General features: G+C 36.7%; 1 long non-coding RNA gene across 1 annotated transcript in view; it reads left to right on the forward strand.

Moving 5' to 3' along the window:
• Positions 1–7932: 7932 nt before the first annotated feature.
• LOC128775447 (uncharacterized) overlaps positions 7933–21591 on the forward strand; it is an 81081-nt gene continuing 67422 nt past the window's right edge. Inside the window, exon 1 of the long non-coding RNA XR_008420143.1 lies at positions 7933–8086. This is a non-coding gene — a long non-coding RNA (uncharacterized LOC128775447). The remainder of the gene's footprint in view (positions 8087–21591) is intronic.

Consider the following 21591-nt stretch of genomic DNA (forward strand, 5'->3'; position numbering starts at 1 on the left):
TCTTCACTGTACAAAAACTTGTACTTCACAAGACAGGAATGGGAAGCTGGCTGTAATTAAACATTTATATAGATTTATTTTAATGCCTGGCTCCGTGGATGGCCCTAGCAATGTAATCTGTGGCGGAGGAATATAATATAGTACATCCACGAGAATGGAAAGTTGTCCCACAGTTTATGGCCACAGTCTCAAAGGAAAGACTTATTAAAAATTCATGAATGGTTCTAAGTAAAATGTAATAAAATCTATCTCTAAGTTGTAAAATACCTTTCCCCCCAAGTTTATGTAGTTGCCATTCATTAGGAAATGGTAAAATTATGTTTATCACATTTTTTTTTCCCGAAGCAAACAAGATTTGTCACTAATAATACAGCAAATATTATTAATAAAGTGCTTACTGTGTGCCAAACACTATTCTTGTGAACCAAACTGACAGTGAACAAAGCAGGCAGAAATCTCTTCTGGATTTCTACATTCTTATGGACAGAGGCAGACAATAATATTGATGTGTATGTTTGTATGTATGTTATAGGAGAGCAAAATTTGCCATCCCAAAATATGCCTCTTTGGCTTGTGGATTATTTTAGGCTGATTATTTTTAAATAAAAGAAGACTCAAGAATTTTTTTTTTCCTTTCCTTTCCTTTCCTTTTTCTTTATTTTTTTAATTTTTTTATTTTTTTGCCTTCTCACCTAACTGCCCAGAAGTATTTAGACAGAGGAACTTCTCCAAGGTGGGAGCTATCACCATAGATAACTACAGTATAATATGAACAGATATGATAGATAGGAAGGAAACTAGCAAGGCCTGTTTGATCAAAGTCCTATGTCCTATTGTTTCTGGATGGCCCAACAAATATTCCTTTAGCAAATGTTTACTCTTTCATCTTCCTATGAATTTTCTTCTTTGTCTTTGAAACCCCAGACTCCACCTCTTATGTATGTCCAGAATAACATACATGCCTCATCTTGCCTGTCTTTGGCATCTCTTGTGTTTATGTGGATTCCCCATATGTATACAACTAAGTGTAATTTTTTCAGGTTAACCTGTTTTGTGTCAGTTTAATTTTTAGACCAGCCAAAAGAACCTCAAGAATAGAAGAAAAAATTATTCCTTCCCAACAGTGTGTATATATACATACATATCTGTTTGTGTTTGTATGTGTGTATACATGTTTAAATAGTGATAAGGACTATAAAGAAAAAGTAAATAAGAAAGGGTGATATGGAGGGGGTTTGCAGTTTTAAAGAGGGTCTGGAAAGGCTTCACTAAGAAGGTGGCATTTAAGCAGAGATTAGAAAACAATAAGGAGGGGTTCCTGGGTGGCCCAGTCGGTTAAGCATCCACCTCTTGGTTTCATGGTCATGATCTCATGGTTCGTGAGTTTGAGCCCCACATTGGGTTTCATGCTAACAGGGCAGAGCGTGCTTGGGATTCTCTCTCTTTCTCTCTCTGCCCCTCCCCAACCCCTTCTCTCTCTCTCTCTCTCAAAATAAACTTAAAAAAAATAAAGAAGAAGAATACAATAAGGAAATGCACACATAGATTTCTGAAGGATGTTTCAGGCAGTATGATCATAGCAAAGGCCATGAGGTGGCAGTAAACCTGGAGTGTGTGGTAAATGCCAAGTTGGCCAGGGTGGCTGGACTTATGTTCTAGAAGATGAAGACCGGGAGGTCATGGTTGGGAAAAGTAGATCTTGTAAGTTCTTTTACATCACTGTAATGATTTTGAGTTTTATTCTTAGTGAGAGTAGGAACCATTGATCTCACGAGTGAAATGATTTAACATATTTTAAAAGGATTGCTCTGGTTGCAGTGTGGATCATAGAGTGTAAAGAGAAAGAAAGGAAGCAATGGGGCACTTAAGAGGCTTTTGCTATGTATCAGGTGATATATAACAGCAGCTTGGACCTGGGTAGTAGTAGCTTAAGAGACAGAGACTGAGAGAGAGAGAGAGAGAGAGAGAGAGGGAGAGAGAGAGAGAGAAAGAGAGAGAGAGAGAGAGAGAGAGAGAGAACGAGAGAGAACGAGTGGGGGAGGGGCAGAGAGAGGGAGACATAGAATCCAAGGCAGGCTCCAGGCTCTGAGCTGTCAGCACACAGCTGGATGTGGGGTTCGAACTCATGAATTCTGAGATCATGACCTGTGCTGAAGTCAGACACGCAACTGACTAAGCCACCCAGGCACCTCTCCTTTTTCCCCCCAAGAATAAATGCACCAGTTTTATTTTAAATGTTTCACTGTTAACAAAGCTGCACTAAACATGTTTGTAAGTATATGTACACATACACAGGTATGTTTTTAGGGTAGACACTTATGAGTAGAATTGCTGGATTATAGTCTTCACATTTAAGTTTTGGGAGGGGGGATTATGGGAGAGATCCAAGAATCCCTAGGGGAACCTGAAGCCGCAGAATCAGGAGAAGGTTGAATTCTGGATATATTTTCAAAATAGAACCTACAGATTTGCTGAGTATATGTGAGATACACATTTCCTTCCTCAAGTATTTGAAGGGTGGGATTGTCAATTACTGAGGGGAAGTTAATGGAGGAAAAAATTGGGGGGTAAGGTCAAGAGCACAGTTTTAAAATGCTTATTTGGAATAGTATGCAATTGAGTTGGTAGTTGGCTATAGAGGTCTGGATTTCAAGGAGAAATCCATGCTGGAAATACAGATATCTAGATAATGAGTCTTAGGTGCCTGCATAGTATTTAGAGCAGTGAAACTCTCTGGTGAGATCACTAAAGGAATAATGGTTACTAGAGAAAAGAGAAGGTTCAAGGGCCCTTCCTTGGCACAGTCCTAAATTTCTGGTAGTGTTTCTCAACTTTGGCTGCAAGTAGAATTACCAAGAGACCTTAAAAATAAATACTAATGCATGGGTCCCACCTCTAAAGGTTAAGAGTTAATTGTGCTGGTCAAGGTGCTGCCAGGGTGTCATGGAAGTGACATCATATCACTTTTGCTGTATTCTGTTCATTAGGAGCAAGTCTCTAGGTCAAATCCATACTCAAGAGGAGAGGCTTGTACAAGGGCATGAACATCAGGCAGTGGGGATCATTGAGAGTCATCTTTAAAAGCAGTCTACCAGAAATAGGTATAAGTTTATTTTAGTACATCTTTGGAAAAAACTCATCTTTTAGCTTAAACTATAATGATATAATTTTCATTTTTATAATAAATTCATATTTATAAATAAATATATTGATCTTAATATATTAAGTCAGAAAGATTAATAATAAAAGCATACATGAATATTGCAATAAATAAAGATGATATAAATTATATACACTTGGAAAATGTATCTATATCAATGACACTGTGTGTGTTAACATTATGTGCTGTTTCCTACTACTGGTATTAATGCTCCCTTGGCTATTATAGAGAAGAGAATCACAAACCACTAGGTTCTGCCTGTTAGCAACTTCTAAAAAGTATAATTCAAAAATATTCTCTAGACACCATCAAAAATGACATTTGAGAACTAAGAGACAATGATCTATGTATTGAATCTTTATTTTGCTGAAAATCAGGAATAGTGAACTGCTGTAGCAGCAATTATAACAGCTGTAGAATTACAGAGTGAAATCCTCCTTCCTTCCTAAGCAGCTGCCAAGTTTGAATATTAATTATCATATTATGCCTGGCCCAAATAAAGGATGTAGTAAGAGAATGGATTTGAAGAAAAATGTTCATGGGGGATTTTATGGAGAAATTTTGAAATAGAGAAGGCTTTTGCCAGTATTATTTATTATGAGGGTTTTTTTTTTCCTGTTTTTGAGTCCTAGAGGGACAATCATCTTATTCCTCTTGCATATTCCTCAAGAGAACATAATCCCATGAAAATAGATTTAAGATTATGACCTAAAATCTGAAACATTTAGACTGAGCTCTGTGAAAGAGAAGAAAAGCACCAATAAGCGCCTATCATCAGTGAAATTTTAGTTCCGTTTTTTTCATGTCAGCCTGGGAGTGAGTCTATGCCAAACCCCAAAAACATACTCAGCACGTAAGGATGGCTGTGCTGTAGAGAGAATCTAGACTGAACACAGGAACCATGTGCATAGGGCTCTGATTGTGGATCTTTGAAATATAAATGTGATCTATATCTATCTATATAAGCATATTTATAGAATGATGAGAAAGGACTAAGACTTTTTCTTTCCTATTTCATAGGTGCCCTTACTGCTCTACTCCTTCAGATTATTGTGCAAATATATTTTCCCACAAGGCCTGCTGTTCTCTCACTGGGAAGGACCAGCAGCAAATCTTATGTCAGATGCACATGTTTAACTATGAAATTGAAAATTAGATCTATACTAAATACTCTTGTCCCTTTATCAAACGCTCTTGGCCAACTGTGAATCACATGGCATCAGCCTTTTATAAAAGCCAGAAATCAAAGGGTCCTTCCTCCTCCAATTTCTCTCATGCTTTATGGCCAGTCTGTAACTGAAGTCTGTAGACCTTGTTTTTCCAAAATGTCTTTCAAATTTCTTTGCTCTTCTCCATCTTCACTATAAAAAAACCAGTTTTGAACTACCACCACTTGTTTGCTCAGGTCATTGCAATAGTGAGGTGAATTATGTAACTTAAGTCATGTTTTTATTGGCATCAGAAAAGGACTTGAGATTAGACATGGTATGCAGTCAAATAATCGCCACAGAAGGTTAGGTCTTGGAAGCCATCTTACTGAGTCTGTCACTTAAAAATGAGGAAACCGTGGTCCCAGGAAAAGTCTTGTCAGAATTTATTTAGTTACTTACTGTCAGAGCAACAGATAGCTTTTCTTCAGAGTGCCAACTCCACATGCCCGCATCGGAATTAGAGGGAAAGGAAGCAGGATATGCTTTTGATTTAGTAACATTGGGTTTGGAATTAAGAGGCCTGGCCTTGATGCTTGGTGCCGCCACTTCCTAATTCTATGGTGTTGGGTGATTTTGTAAATATTTGTTCTATTTTTTGCTTTAGTATCTTACCCTCAGGTATGTGATCCCTCCTCAGCTTCTTCACAGGATTAGTTTAAATATCATATGCTACACCATAAGGAAAGTACGGGCACAATGTTTGATGCACACTAAGCATTCAGTGTGTCCTTAAGTTATATATATTTTTTGTTCAAGATTCAAAAGGCATAAGACATGTGAATGATTTTTTTTTCAAATTGTGATCCAAATATTACATTGTTTCACAGGTGGGAAGGTCTTTAAAAAATTTTTACAAGTGTTTATTTATTTTTGAGAGTGAGAGAGTGCCAGCAAGGGAGAGGCGGAGAGAGAGGGAGACATAGAGTCTGAAGCAGGCTCCACGCTGTCGATGCAAAGCCCGACATGGGGTTTGAAACCATGAGTGGTGAGATCATGACCTGAGCCAAAGTCAGATGCTCAACTGGCTGTGCCATCCAGGCACCCAAGCTGGAAAAGGTCTCAAACCTAACATCTTAATTATGCAAATGAGGAAACTGACATCTAGAGGCTTGTGATGATATGTCCAAGGTTATATAGTTAGTTAATGCTGCGATGTATACAAGAGAGGCTCCAATTCTTACAAAGATCCTTTAGGGGGATGCACACCCACATTCCCTTCCTCTATCAGTCTTATCAGTGACATGGCTTGCACAATCAATTTATTTTGAACTCTACCAAGGCAGTCCGTTTGCATGATGCAGATAACACACATCTTTGTAGCAGTTTGACAAAGTATAAATGGCTTGTAATAAATTGTCACTATGTAATAGCTCAACAAACTTAGAACCTTTATCTTGGTTTTGCAGGAAGTTAAATGAGATTTTCTTCAGTCTATTTCATCTTTAAATCATTGTATTTATTTCACCACATAAGTAAAATAAGCGATAAGTACAAGGTAAATTGAGGACTGAAATTTAAGAACCAGAGATGATGGTTTCCTATTCTTTAAGCAGATTTCATATCATATTTGAAAGCATAAATAAAAATTCATATTGAACATGAAATAGACATTATATAATAATGAAAGTGTGATAGTTGGGGAAAAATTACCTGAGAATCTGGGCAATATGCCTAGACCAGAGAGACCACTTTTTGAAAGAAGAACAAAATTTTTGTGAGCTCAAAGCTTCCCCATAAAACATCATCCTGATTGGATTGATTCTCTAAGAAGTAATAAGCCAATGAGTCAACAGCAGGGTTACTAAAAAGATAGCTACACAAAATACTATGGGCTACAGTTTAATTACAATTACATTTGACTTAAAAAGGCCCCTTCTCATAAGCCCCCCCTCTTTTTTTTTCTAATGAATCACTTGTCAGTATAAATCTCTGCTTTCTAATTAGGGTATTCATGAAATTTATAATCCAGAGGACCAAAGGAATAAACCAGAACTGTGCTGGACAAACTGTGGTTAATGTTGATCCTATCTCTGCTATGGAAATAACCAGTTAGAATAATGTGTAACTGGGAAATGGATGAAGTTTACTTTGTCTTTTCCTTTTTACGGTCTTTACACCTTGTCTGATGTTTTCTTTCTGTGTTCTTGACTCTCCTGACACTCCATCCAGTCCTACCATCTCCTGGTAGGGTTTCACATGCCAATATTGTTCTCTTTTCAGATGAGAGCTGCTATTGTCCTCAGTGCTTAGTTTTTAGCAACGTATCTGGATCCTGATCTAGTAAACCAGTTCACATGGTATAAATCATAACTTGGTGCAGAGGAAAACCATTTGAGCTTCGGTTCCCTATGCTAGCTGTGTGGTTCTAAGAATGTTTTCTAAACTGTGATTTCTTTGTAAATTTCTGTATGATAGCTATTTATGGGCTTAAGTTGGAAGACTGCATGCCTTTCTAGATACCCAACTTGGAGAGCTATGAACTTCAGAATCTGTTCTCTACCCCATTTTTATGAGCTTAAGCCAACATTTTATCTCCCAAACCAAATTGTTGTTTTTCATGGAACATCAATCCTTCCATTCGTTTTGCTCCTTTGCTTGGAGCTAGTTGCACTTGCACTTCTCCAGGGTCTGAGGTATAAACAGAGGAAAGACATTGTACGATTGTAATTCTTGTATCTTAAAGATTAATATTTGGCTTGACTGTGATATCAAGCACCAAGATATTGACTTAAATGCCATACATTGCTGAGGCTCACCAGAAGACAGAAAAGGGTCTTCTAAGGTATTCCCTGTCAAAGAGAAGGGATTGCATTCTTATGAGAATGGTAGGAGAAAGGTATTTTTTCTCTTTTTAAATGATTCATCAGAATATTTATTTGCGAGCTTTAGAATTAAAAAAAAAATTTTCCCCCATTACCCCTAAAGGCATCAAGACATCAATAAAATCTATAGCATTGTGTGAAACATTAATTTCTGTTTTCTTTTAAGTGACCATGGAACTTAAGAGGGTGTTGTTACTAAAAAACATGATCTTGGCACTCAAAACAATACCGAATTTAAGAAGTTCTTTCAAGAATTAAATGAAATACTGCTAGTACCAGGTATATGAATCATGGGGTTTCTTCTTCTCAGTATTTTTTTGCATCCCATCTGAGTTTTCATTTCAAGTGAAAGATACTGGAAAATGATCTTGTAGTACTTAATGAGGACCATTTCAAAGCACCTGACAGAGTCTTGGGGAGATACATTCAGGCTCAGAGAGGCCAAAATTGCTTTTCTCCCAATAAAACTTTTATTATGAGAAAATTTCAAACATACAGAAAGGTTGAAAGGATTGTGTGGTGAACACCCATAGTCCTCATGTAGATTAAGATTCTACAATTAATATTTTTCTATATTTGCTTATCTATGGATATTTGCATATCTGTCCATCTACCCTAATCTCTACCTACCTGTCTCTGTTTTTAAATGGAATTTCAAAAGGAGTTATAGACATTTGTACGCTTAATTCTAACTTAATTAATGCATATAATCAATGGGTTCTATACTTGTTATGTTGCTATTTTTAATATACATACATATATAACATTTTCATATAGAAAAATGCATATATCTCAAGTGTACCATTTGATGAGGTTTGACAAATGCATACACAGGTGTGATCCAAACTCCTATCAAGATACTAAATATTATAAGGACTCCAGAAAATTCTGTGGTAAGTCAGCACTTCTACCCCTCACACTCAGGATGTGATCCTCATGCTGGTTTTTTACTATTAAGATAAGTTTTGTCTTTCTGGTAGAAGTTCATATAAGTGAATCCAATCTGTGTACCCTCTTTTGTGTCTGGCTTCTTTCACTCTGCATAATGTTTCTGAGATTCGTCCATGTTGTTGCAAGTATCAGCAGTTCAGTCTTCTTTATTGCCAATACTAAAGAATTGCCTTTTGAAAGCTCCTGTAATTTTATCTCTGCTCAAGAGTAAAGCCAATGATTTAAGAAACCAAACAGGCAAAGGGGGGAAAAACAGAGAGAGAGAGAGAGAGAGAGAGAGAGAGAGAGAGAGAGAGACAAAGCAAGAAACAGACCCTTAACTATAGAGAACAAACTGATGGTTACCAGAGAGGAGGTTGCTGGGGGGATGGGAGAAATAAATGATGGGATTAAGGAGTGTACTTGTCATGATAAGCACTGAGTGATGTATGGAATTGTTGAATCCCTATATTGTACACTTGAAACTAATATAACACTGTATGTTAACTGGCTGGAATTGAAATAAAAACTTGAAAAAATACATAAAAATAAAAAACAAAAACAGGTTATAAAACAAAATAAAAGGAATAAAACCAATCAATAGCTTTTTTTAAGCAGGGTGCGGAAAAAATGATAGGTAGATTTTTTCTCACCGAATTTTCACATATTAGGATCTGCTCTCTCAGGGTGTTTTTCTTAGTTGTCCTTCAGACTTTAACTTTCACTTGTGCTTTCTACAACAGGAATTTGCTCAGTAGGTAAAGAACTTGATTATTTCATGGGGTTGAAAATATTTAGCCTTCCTTATTTGTTGTTTTTCTTTGCTCCCTCAATATACTTATCGTGTACAGACAGCTGTGGTAATACCCAAGCTGGAGAAGAGGGAAAAACTAAACATACATGACTGTTTGCTTCTGTCGCTAAGCTGATGTGATAGTGGTGGGAGTATAGTCTCTTGATTGTAAGAATTTTTCCATTAGTTCCAATTCTAAGCCACCAAGAGCCTATGAAAAGAAAGCTTGACAAAGACCAGCCACATTTTGCCACTGACACTCACTGAGTATGGATAAATCTATGGCAGGAGTGAAAAAGAGAGATAAGCAACCAATTACCTACTGTAACACCAAGGATCTCAAACTGACTCTGGTTAAGTCCTAAACTTCTATTAGAAGTATGTGCATATGTGAAAAAATTAAAGGACAGTTGTTGAGGTTATTGACAAATTAAAATAAAATGGAAAAAAGTGTGCCTTGTCGAAGCTTATGAAAGCAATATATTTGACCCAATCAAATCAATGCTAGAGTGAGTTACCAACAATGAAGGAAAACGGGGACTGGAGAGGAGGAAACAAATTAAAAAAAAATCCTCCAAAAAGTTGTCTTAACATCTGTGATAGAATTTTTGTCCAAAAAATTCCCTTTGCAAGTAAAAGAAAACAAAGCCCAACCTCTGTTTCCCCACACCTATTCTTTTTGTTTGATTGGTGTTTTTCTGTTTGTTTTCTAAGTTTGGTGAAGGCATGTCCTTTTTCTTCTTTTTCTTTATTTTTGATTTCTGTATACTTCAGAGAGATACTTTTGTAAAATAAATTAGTAGAAAAATGAAATATGCAAAATAAATAATATGGGTCCATAGTTCTCATTAGATTAAACAGATAGAATCTTACTCTACCAAATAACTATAAAAGTTTAGAAACCCATCCTCTCAGCTCCTCCCCTATCCTGTTGTGGACCTGTAGTTAATGGTCATGGGCAGCACAGTGGGTAGTGCCGACTTACATCACCTCTTACTGTGTTTTGAAGGTTAGCGTCCCAGAAAAGAGAGATAAGTTTGCACAAATTTATTCTTTACAATGACATTTACTGTCCCATTTCCGACTCCTAAATAGTTTATTGGTCATTATTAACACCTTCTCTATCATAAATCAATAACATGTTTAATTTTATAGTCAGGATAAATTTATAATTAACATGTTATGACAAGCCCATATTTTCACTAAAGCAGAGTTCTTAGTACAGAATTATAATCTGAAAAATGATTGCCCTTCACAATAGAACTATTAAAAATACCATAATCAATGAATTTTTTATTTCTTTTTTAAATGTTTATTTATTTTTGAAAGAGAGAGTGCAGGGGAGATGCAGAGAGAGAGGGAGACAGAGGATCTGAAACAGACTCCACGCTGGCAGCACAGAGCCTGAGGTGGAGCTTGAACTCACAAACTATGAGATCATGACCTGAGCCCAAGCCAACGCTTAACCAACTCAGCCACCCAGGAGTCCCATCAATGATTTTTTTTTAAATAGACAGTCTCTTACGTATATGGCTATTTTGATTTTCCTAAATACCTCGTCTATTAGGAAAAGATAAAGGGAGGATGTGTCATGTCCCTTCTGCTCCCCTCCCTGCCCTACTATCTGTTGCTCAATAGACTTTGTCCATTCCTTCTCTTTTCAGGCTTCATCTGCAATAGATACACTGTCTTTAATGAAATACCAAAGCAGTAAGGGCATTCGTAATATTTTCACTCCTACGTGACAAATAAATCTCATTTTTTTTTTACATTTATTTATTTTTGAGAAACAGAGAGAGACAGAGCGTTAGTGGGGGAGAGACAGAGAGAGAGGGAGACACAGAATCCAAAGCAGGCTCCAGGCTCTAAGCTGTCAGCACAGAGCCTGATGTGGGACTCAGACTCACGAACCGTGAGATCATAACCTGAACTGAAGTTGGACGCTTAACCGACTGAGCCACTCAGGTGCCCCTCTTTATTGTTCTTAAAACACACTTATCAAAAAGATGAAGTACAAATACTTCCAAATCAATGTTTACTTAATCTCTGAATCTACAAAGACTTATCTTAACACCAGAGGTGTTAAAATAGACAGAAGCTCCATTACTTCAAAGAAAACCAAATTAGAAATTTAGCTTTTTGAGTTCAGACTTAGAGCATTCACACCCACCAAATTTATTTGCAGAGCCCAATAAGTTTTATAACTTTTATTTCTAACAAAGTTGTTTCAAAAATATGTGTTATCTTTTTACATCTTGAATGTATGATTTATTGTATTTAACTGGCTATGTAATGAGATCTTGCATGAAGATTAATTAACATATTACTAGCCCAGTCAGTAGCATAAAAGGTTGAAGAATGAAAATATGAAAACCTGAACTCTGAAATAAGAGTCAAACACTAAAATGGTAGAGGAAACAGCTGCCGTGTTTATTATATTTTGTCAGTCTGTATTTATGTTAGTGTTAGATGACATCATAAACATTTTATAAATAATGTACATCCCCGGCTTATTTCTTCTTGAAATATAATAAACAATGGTTCTTTTCCAGTCACTGCACCTCTGTGTATTTAATGGGCCTTGCTGGGGGTAGTACTGTTTTTAGCAGAAACTCATTAAATCACAGACATTTCTGGAATTGGATGTAGTAGCAAAGAAAAACGCTTGGAGCAGAGATGACCAGCAAGAAGGAAAAGTAGCAGAGAAAATTATTAGAAACAAGATCCCAACCAGCCCAAAGTCAGTAGACACCATAAACTTTGTGGCCTCAAGGAACACTGTGGTTGAAGTACGCTAATGTAGAGCCAGAGAATGGCTTATCTGTTGATTTTGTTTATTGTCTGTCTCTCCCCACAGGAGTGTACAAGTCCATGGATATGAATTTTTGTCTTTTTTGATCAAGACTGAGTTTGCAGTGTTTGGCCCTAGTACCTGTCCAGTAAATGTTTGTTGAATGAGTGAATGAATGCCTTGTCTTTCTGAATGGATGGGTGGGTGGGAGAGACATCTTATTTATATCAGGGACGACTTAGATCACCATGAAAAAGGGGACTTGGTTCTGGTACATTTTTACATTATATTTACATTTTACATTATATTCTGTCTCCAAACAAAGGGAGCTTAAATATTCTTAGTTATGAAAGAATTATCTTTTCAGTCAAGGGATATTACCAGCAAGGACTTAACTAACCAATAGATTCACTTGAGTCTATCTGTATCTGCAAGAAGATGTTTAGGTGAATAACACTCCCATTTTATTTATTTGTCTCTGTTTTGTTTTCATTTTTTTTTTCTGTAAACAAATCCACATGTCACTTCATCAAGATAAAAAAATGAATAGTGAGAGCACATTGACTTTATTCTGAAATGAGGAATGGGACAAACTGGAGTGCAGCAAGGTTAGTTAGCCTCCCCCAGTGGCTCTACACCAAGCAGACAGTGTGTGGGGATTTGGAGATCTAGCAGAAACACTTGAGAGCAATAACAGTGATATGAGGCAGCGCTTCAGGGTTCCGTATGGTTACAAGGGACTTTTGACATTCTGATATTTTTCAATCACAGGAGTTGGTGAAGGGAAGCTGTGAGGGGCAGGGGAGTAAAAAACAAGTCTTGGTCTAGACATCCACTGTATACTCTGTATGTTCCAGCAATTTGCAATAATTCCCTAATTGTTCTTAACTTTATTTTTTGCTCTAATTCCCAACCCTCATCAAATCTCCATCAGTAATGGCATTGTGTCTGGAGTATAACCTGATAATTAGATGGGAGGTTCTTCAACTAAGAATTTAATGTTCTTAGATCCCATCGATTCTTATCTGCCCAAACCCCCAGTAGCAGAACAAAAGGGCACAAAAAACTAAGAATAATCTAACCTAATAGTTTCTGAATGAGATGGAAGGTACAATGGAAATTGCCCATGAATAAGTGGCCATATTTAATGATTGACACGTTGGAAAATAAGCTAAAAATTAACATTCTTTCCTTAGTGGGATTTCAGATTTAAAATATGAACATTTCTTTGGGTAGAAATATGGATGCCACAATTCTTTCATGAACTTAGCTATTTTTTCTGTGTAATTACTTTATGTTTACTATCAAGTATGTTAGTTAGTCTAAGTATCCGTAATTCTCTATTTGTCTATATGCCAATTTCAAATACATTTCTAGAACACACACACACACACACACACACACACACACACACACACACCACTCCTTCCCCACATAAAAGATAAATAGGTTCAGTCAAATTAACCAATTTAAATTCACACACCAAATTCCTGTTGTTCAATAAGGAGGGGCACAGTTACAATTCATAATCCAGATTCATCCTGGATTATAGGTAGAGTAAAAAAGAGCTACTTTACTTTTATTTTTTTAAGTTTATTTATTTTGGGAAAGAGAGAGAGGGAGCATGAGCAGGGGAGGAGCAGAGAAAGAGGGAGAGAGAGAGAATCCCAGGCAGGCTCCACACTGCCAATGCAGAGCCAGATATGGGGCTTGATCCCACCAGCTGTGAGATTGTGACCAGATCCAAAATCAAGAGTTGGATGCTTAACCAACTGAGCCACCCAGACACTCCCAAAAAGAGCTACTTTAAAATAGTCAGTCTTTCCACCCCAAAATAATGTTTTTATTAAATTCTTCTGTTACACATCTGAATTCGTGTTTATAGGTTTCTTCATAAGTTTTCTTCTATGTTTCGTTTTTCCTGTTTAAGCCATTGACGTCCTTGTCATTGTAGTTTTGTTTATTTTTGTATATAAGAGGGATACTGAGTTTTTGCGTATATGTCTTGTGTCCAGTTGCTTTGTGGATATATCCCTTGAATCCTAATTTTTTTTTTTACTACATAGATACTTTAATCTGTAAAGTTTAGTACTGTCGGGTTACATGGGTAATAGATGAACAATAGACTTAATGAAAGTAGGCGATAATAATCCACATTTTATAGGAAGACCTAGGGTTCATAACTGCACTTCAGGTTATGGAATCAACTACCGTTTATTTCCTTGTCTTTTCCTGTCTTCTGAATAGTTCATACTAGGAATCCATAGCCACAGTGATAGGAATGAGATCAAGAATCTTCAGCCCTTTACACACACACACTAACATACACACAATCCGTGCCGAGGGACCTAAGAAGATACGTAGTCTTACCAAATACCAACAACTATAATAAGTCTTGTTTTGCAAGCCAAAAGTGTAATGAGAGTTTATTTAGTTTCATATAACTAAAGTAGACAATATAATAATTTTCTCTAAGCTAATGAGAAGAAACATTAGTTTTAAAATATCCATACACAACCAGAAAAAGCGGAAATGAAGCATAAGTAAAGAGAGTGAAATATGATTTGGTTAGGGGATAAATTGCATATGGCAAATTTTCAAGAAATGGCTTCCAGAAAAGTTTGTCTTGTTTTACTAGCGTGTGAGAGCCGAAGTCATTTCTTAATTCCTCTGCACAGCTTCTGATTCTCTAGACTTGTTTGCTAGAGGGAATCATAGTGGAAAATGGATGAGGAATAGACTATGAAACTGAAATGATACTTAAGGTCTATTTAAGTTGTCACCCAGATTATATGCGAATGCAAGCCAAGCACTTCTTATAAATCCTTTTTGTTAAATCATACTTCATATAACATATCAACTGTGTGATCTAACCTTAGAAAGGTATTCAAAAGTTAAATATACTTTTAAAAGGTAACAAAGTAAAAAAATGACTTTCCTATAGATAAAAATAAACATGGGTTAAAGTTTTATTTTACTCCCATGATATGAGGAAACCAAGCAGATATAACTGACTCAAAAGAAAAGTCAAAAAAGCAAACATTTTTATAGGGTAAAAGAATGGTGAAATGAATTGCAAATGGTGACAAAACTTGTTTTTCTCAGGGGATGTGGGGGGAGTCAGTTAAATTTCTATCAGACAGGCCTGATTTCTTTATTACAATTCTACCTTCCTTTGATCAAAAACAATCTCAAAGAAAGATTATCTTCGTCACAAAATATGATTTGTCTCATTAGATTTGACCTGATTATTTACATAGGTGCAGCAAGTGTGTTAATTTGCCATATGGTCTTCTGAAGTTTGCTTTGATAGAAATTTTTATGAGTAATATCAGATTGGACTTTTATAAGCCTCTTATTATTTGCAGTCCTGAGGGTAGGAAGCAAGCCAGATTTTACCTGTAGTACCTAAACATTTATTTTTTAAAACTTAACTATTATTTTATTTCTTTATTTTTTATTAACTTGTTTTATTTTTTTATTTTTTTAATTTACATCTAAATTAGCATATAGTGTAACAATGATTTCAGGAGTAGATTCCTTAGTGCCCCTTACCCATTTAGCCCATCTCCCTTCCCACAACCTCTCCCATAACCCTCAGTTTGTTCTCCATATTTATGAGTCTCTTCTATTTTGTCCTCCTCCCTGTTTTTATATTATTTTTGTTTCCCTTCCCTTATGTTCATCTGTTTTGTCTCTTAAAGTCCTCATATGAGTGAAGTCATATGATTTTTGTCTTTCTCTGACTGACTAATTTCACTTAGCATAATACCCTCCAGTTCCATCCACATAGTTGCAAATGGCAGGATTTCATTCTTTTTGGTTGCTGAGTAAACATTCCATTGTATATATATATATACCACATCTTCTTTATCCATTCATCCATTGATGGACATTTGGGCTCTTTTCATACTTTGGCTATTGTTGATAGTGCTGCTATAAACATGGAGGTGCATGTGTCCCTTCAAAACACCACATCTGTATCTCTTGGATAAATGCCTAGTAGCGCAATTGCTGGGTCGTAGGGTATTCTATTTTTAGTTTTTTGAGGAACCTCCATACTGTTTTCCAGAGTGGCTGCACCAGCTTGCATTCCCAGAATTCTAGTTACTTTTAATATATCCTCTTGGGATTTTATAAAAACAATCATATTATGTGCCCCAAATAATACATTTGACTAATTTCTAATGCTAAGCAACTTTTCCTTGCCCCATGGTTTTTGAGTTGTAGACATTTGAGTCAGTGATGGCTAAGCATGTGTTTTTGCCTGGCAGTTTAAATCTTGTGGAAATAAAGCAAAGGAAAAAAGGCCAGGGAGAGAGATCATTTGCTGTGGCTACAGAAGACTGGAAGGCCCAGTGCTATAATGATGAGAGTTTGATAATGTTGAGGGCCTCCCCAACAGGTCATCCCTATTATGTAGTCTTGGATTTCTTCCTTTCATAATTTCCTTCCACATATACTTCTCTAGCTTTCCAATTGATTCTGTGAACTCTCCACCATCCCTCCAATTAATTCCTTTTCTGTGTGATTTAAACAAATTCACAGTTTCATTGAAAATAAAGATTAAAAACAGAATCCTGACTGGGAGTGGAAAGTGGGGTAGAGGCTGGAGATTCAAGAAGTCCAGAATTTAGAAACTAATGATTAAATCTGGGGCAGCAGAGGATGTCCAGGTTCGCTCAGTAGTAGGGAATAGATTAGAATGACCAGGCAGAGAAGATTAGAGACGGCTTTAGATTAAGAATCTTAGACTAAGAAAATAGCCTATGGGCCTTATGAGCATATGATGATTTTTCATAAAAGTGTGAATTGAAAAAAACTAACAAACTATAAAAAAGGAACTTTTCACTGGAAATGGAGACTAAGAGGGATCACATACCTGCTTTGAATCCCGCACGATTGCCAGTGCCTAGCATGCTAGTGGATTGGAGACCTGTTGCTGCCAGTGTCCTGAATGCTCACTTCCATCTTTGAAATGTATGAGGGTGAACAGACCAGAGGGAGTTTCTCTGGACAGAGGTGCCTGTAGGTTATATGTCCACCTATTGCCCTTGTAGGGGAGCTATGTTCTGTGTCTGGATAACTGCAGTCAGCAATGCTAAGAGAGGTCTTTGGAAAACCTATCAAAGTGCTGCCCAAATGAGAAAGGAATTGAAATGAAACAGTACTTGTTCATCCATCATATCCAGAAGGAGAAACACCTCTGTTAACCACATGACACGACTCTGTTTATCTCTAATTACCCTGTTTCAAGGTCCTGGCTCGTGAGGTGTCCTTTAGAAAAGCCAAAGGTGGAGTAGAGAAGAAAGTGACAGAGAAGTAGAGAAGAAACCCTGCATTGGGCTTAAGTCTGATAAAGACTCTCTCAGGGGCAGGGAGAAGGAGAGGAAGATTTTTTAAATTGTTATGGACCAGAATGAGACTGTTTGTGATCAAAAGAGCCTAGAAAATTTTGTGATGTTCCTGTGACTTATGGTAGATGCAGGGAGAGAATTAGTTCAGCATGTTTGAATGCAGAACAAAATGACAAATATCTTGGGGTTTCACTTATATGTGGAATTTAAAAAACAGAACAGATGAACATAGAGGAAGGGAAGGAACGATAAGATAAACACAAGGAGGCAAACCATAAGAAACTCTTAAATACAGAGAACAAACAGGGTTGCTGGAAGGGAGATGGGTGGGGGTGGGCTAAATGGTTGATGGGCATTAAGGAGGGCACTTGTGATGAGCACTGGGTGTCATATCTAAGTGATGAATCACTAAATTCTACTTCTGAAACCAGTACTACACTGTATGTTAACTAACTTGAATTTAAATAAATAAATTTTAAAAAATAATCCTGTTTTCTACCTGCACCTTATTGAGTCCAGCTCACTGAATACAATATTTACAAATTGTTGTGTAAAGGGGAAGGTTTAGTTAAGGAGACGTGGGGAATCAAATCAGATAGGGTGTACTAATAGCTAGCTAGCAATGAGTTTCTAAAACCCTAAAGCTGGTGATGATGACAGAAAGAAATGGACAGATGTGAGAGAGATTTAAAGGACACATTTTGTTTTTCTATTGGATGATGGTTAATTGAATTGAACAGGAAGATAGAAGATTAAAAGATTAGTTTGAGGTTTCAAGCCTGGAATAATGATGGCACTGTTTACAGAAACAAAGTAATCAAAAGGGGTTCTTATTATTGGGAAAACAAGAAATAAAGGGGAAAAAGGGAACGTGTTTTGCAAAGTGAAATGAAATGATGACAAGGGAATTTTCAGAGGTCTTTGGAAATCAAAACCAAGTTAGAGCTGGTAGATCTTCATAGAAGAGAGTGGAAAGGGGTCATGGTTTATCATATACCTTGTATCATCTCTAACGCTGAGAATGTGGAAGAATGATGGTAATAATAATAATATATCATTATATATATATATATGTATATATATATACATATATATATATATGTATATATATATATACATATATATATATATAACTGATGCTTAGGGGCATAAGGAATTATTGAGGGCTTATTGTGTGATAGACACTATGGAAGTGCTTTAAATGCCCATATAGCAGCATTTTTAGTTTTGCAGCACTATTTATTTCAAGAAAAGGAATTGGAGTCTCATTGCTGTCATTTATTTATTATCAGTTAGAGATCCTGGTACTGATGGTTCCTAAAAGAGTCATAAGATATGGAAATGACCAGTTTCCCAAAGAAATAAACAGATAAGGATATAACCACTCACATATAAAATTTCAGTTGCACACCGTTGGCTGCAGTTTCTACCCTTATGCTCTGTTTACTTTGGCCAAATGTTTTGTTTGAAATTTGAAAATTTCTCCTTTATTTATTGCTTTTAAAAATGTATGTTGTGATTTTGGTTCCCCTATTCAGATTTATTGTTTTCTTTTAAACTCATTTCCTATTTCCTTTTTTTAAAACATAAACTTTGCATTTTAGAAAAGTTTTTTTTTTAAAGAAAAGGTTTTGAGTCTTTGTTCTGGTTCACAGAGATCTTAGCTTATTTCCAAGCTAGCTATGTGTTTTTGGTTTCCCCTTGAATATTTTATCAATTACCATTACGTTTCAAGCATATAGGTTTTAAAAGCATGAATTTATGGTGCCTTGTCGACTGCAAGTTTTTGTATGGTATATGCAGTAGAGTTTACCAAGCCTACTTTCACCTTTTCTTCAGAAGTCAGATATTTATGTTTGAAAATTATTGTATCATGTTATAGCACAATGATAACCTGAAGACATTTTTTTTGTCTGCTAGGTAATTTCTGCGTATACTAAATGGCCTCCGTTTAGGTTTACTAAATCCTGCTTGTTTTACTTCCTATGTAGTTCTCAATTTATACTCCTCTCTCCATATCTACTCTTTCTGCCTAATTCACGCCATTACAAAAGATTCTCAATTTGTGTCCCTACTTTCAGCTCTGCCTCCAAAAATATATCTGTATGCTGTTGCAGATCTGGTGATTTTATTCACCATCATCTCCAGGTGGAGCTCCAGGCACATGAGCCTCACACGGTCTGATCTGGTCCTGTCTCTAGTCCTACCCTTTGTCCTTCCAGATTTTCTGTTCTCCATACACTTCATGCCCTTCCTTCTACCTGTAATTCTGGTCACTTTTTCCTTTTCCTGCCATTCCTACATATCCTTTAGGACTGATCTTGGGTATTTCATTAAATCCTAGATTAGTCTAGGAGCTCTGCAGGTCCTGTGCACCGTTGAGCCTTGTGCATTTTTTCGTTAAATCATTTAGTGCTAGAATTGAGTTGGTGTCTTTACTCTAATGTCTTCCCAATTGTGCTCCAACTACTCCAGGATAAGAATCTTGTCTTATTCATTTTTAAACAAGCTTTTTATTTTGAAATAATGTTAGATTTACAGAAACATTGCAAAGATAGCACAGAGAATCCGTTTAAAACCCCCACCCAATTTTAGTTTCCCTAATGGTATCATCTTCCATTACTGTGGTATATTTGTCAAATCTAAGAAACTAACATTGATACATTACTATGAACTAAACTTTATTCAGATTTCACCAGTTTTACCATTAATTTCCTTCTGTTCCAGAATCTAGTCCAGGATGCCACACTCATTTAGTTCCCTTGTCTTCTTAGTCTCTGCTGATCTGGGACAAATTATCAGTTTTCCTTGTCTCTTTCTCTTTTTAATGTTTGTTTGTTTGTTTATTTATTTATTTATTTATTTAGAGAGAGTGTGCTTGCATGTCTGGGTAGGAGAGGGGCAGAGAGAGAGGGAGAGAAAGAATCCCAAGTAGGCTCAGCGCTGTCAGCACAGACCCTGATGCATATTCCTGTTTGATCTCATGACCTGAACCAAAATCAAGAATCAGATGCTTAACTGACTTAGCCACCAAGGCACCCCAGTTTTCCTTGTTTTTTTTTTAATGTTTATTTATTTTTGAGAGAGAGAAAGAAAGAGAAAGAGAGAGAGAAGCAGAACATGAGCAGGGAAGGAGCAGAGAGAGAGGCAGACACAGAATCTGAAGCAGGCTCCAGGCACTGAGCTGTCAGCACAGAGCCTGATGCGGGGCTTGAACTCATGAACCTCGAGATCTTGACTTGAGCCAAAGTCGGATGCTCAACCGACTGAGCCACTCAGGCACTCCTTTTTTTTTTTTTTTTTTTTTATTCAATTTTGTAACCCAGCAACTAAATGAACTAATCTGAAATATCTTAGAATATAGGAAATTAATCAGTCTTTTTATTTTTTTATTTTTATTCATTTATTTTGAGAAAGAGAGTGTGCATAAGTGAGGGAGGGGGCAGAGAGGGAGAGTGAGAATCCCAAGCAGGCTCTGTGCTGTCAGTGTGCGGCCTGAGGTGGGGCTTGATCTCATGAAACATGAGATCATGACCTAAATTGAAATCAAGAGTCAGATGCTTAGCTGACTGAGCCACCCAGGTGCCCCGAATTCGTCTGATTTTGATAGTTCTTCTCGCTCACTTTGCTTATTTCTATATTGCTTAATTGCTATTTCTATATTGCTATTTTGCTATATTGCTTAATGTTCTAATTGTTGCTAAAAGTTTTTGCAATACATGGTTATCTGGCTGCTAGTCCCAGCTAGCTTTAGTTTGGACTTTATGCTACCTACTTTTGGTTCATAGGCCTTTTATGTTTCTCTTGGATCCACAGAAATTTCCTGGATGGTTAAGACTAATGTTTCCTATTCACCAACTGCTCGGCATAACACCATCGAAGAGTAAGGTGAGACTCCAAAATTCTTTGGTGCTCTAGCATTGCTAATAGACCCCATGTGCACAAGACCAGAGCAAGTCAGACCCTCCTCGGTGTTTTGTACCATCGGCTCCTTTTGGCCACCGAATGAGATAGCAGTGCTAAAGAACATCCATTACATGAGACCAACCTCTCTTTGGAGTAAACCCCAAAGGATGGACTGCCACCTTGGTTGGATCAAGCAGCAGTGAGAATATGCTTCTGTGGTGCATATATGGTACTGGGATGAATACTTCAGTACTAGATCTGAAGGAACAGTGTAAAGTGGGCAAGAGGAAGAATTCTGGAAATATCTGTGTGTAGTTTTGTGGCTTTAGGCTCAGATCATTCATCTAAAGGCTATCCTTGAGTCCCATAAATGATAAACTTGTCCTAACGGGCATGGTTTTAGACAAAGAATCTTTAGTTTAGGTGCTTAACTTTTATTCCCTTGAAGTCTTCAATGATCCATAAGCCTGCCCTAAAAGCAACGAGTGAAAAATTTACTTGGTCTAACTGGATATAGAAAGTAATTTTATAAATTTACTAACAATATCCCAATAGACTTTTCACATTATCCCCTTTATAACCCTTTGACAAAAATACAATTTAGATAAATCACAGCTTTGG

This window comes from Panthera pardus, unplaced genomic scaffold (assembly GCF_024362965.1).
Source record: "Panthera pardus isolate Hobbes unplaced genomic scaffold, ASM2436296v1 HiC_scaffold_8, whole genome shotgun sequence".
NCBI lineage: Eukaryota > Metazoa > Chordata > Mammalia > Carnivora > Felidae > Panthera > Panthera pardus.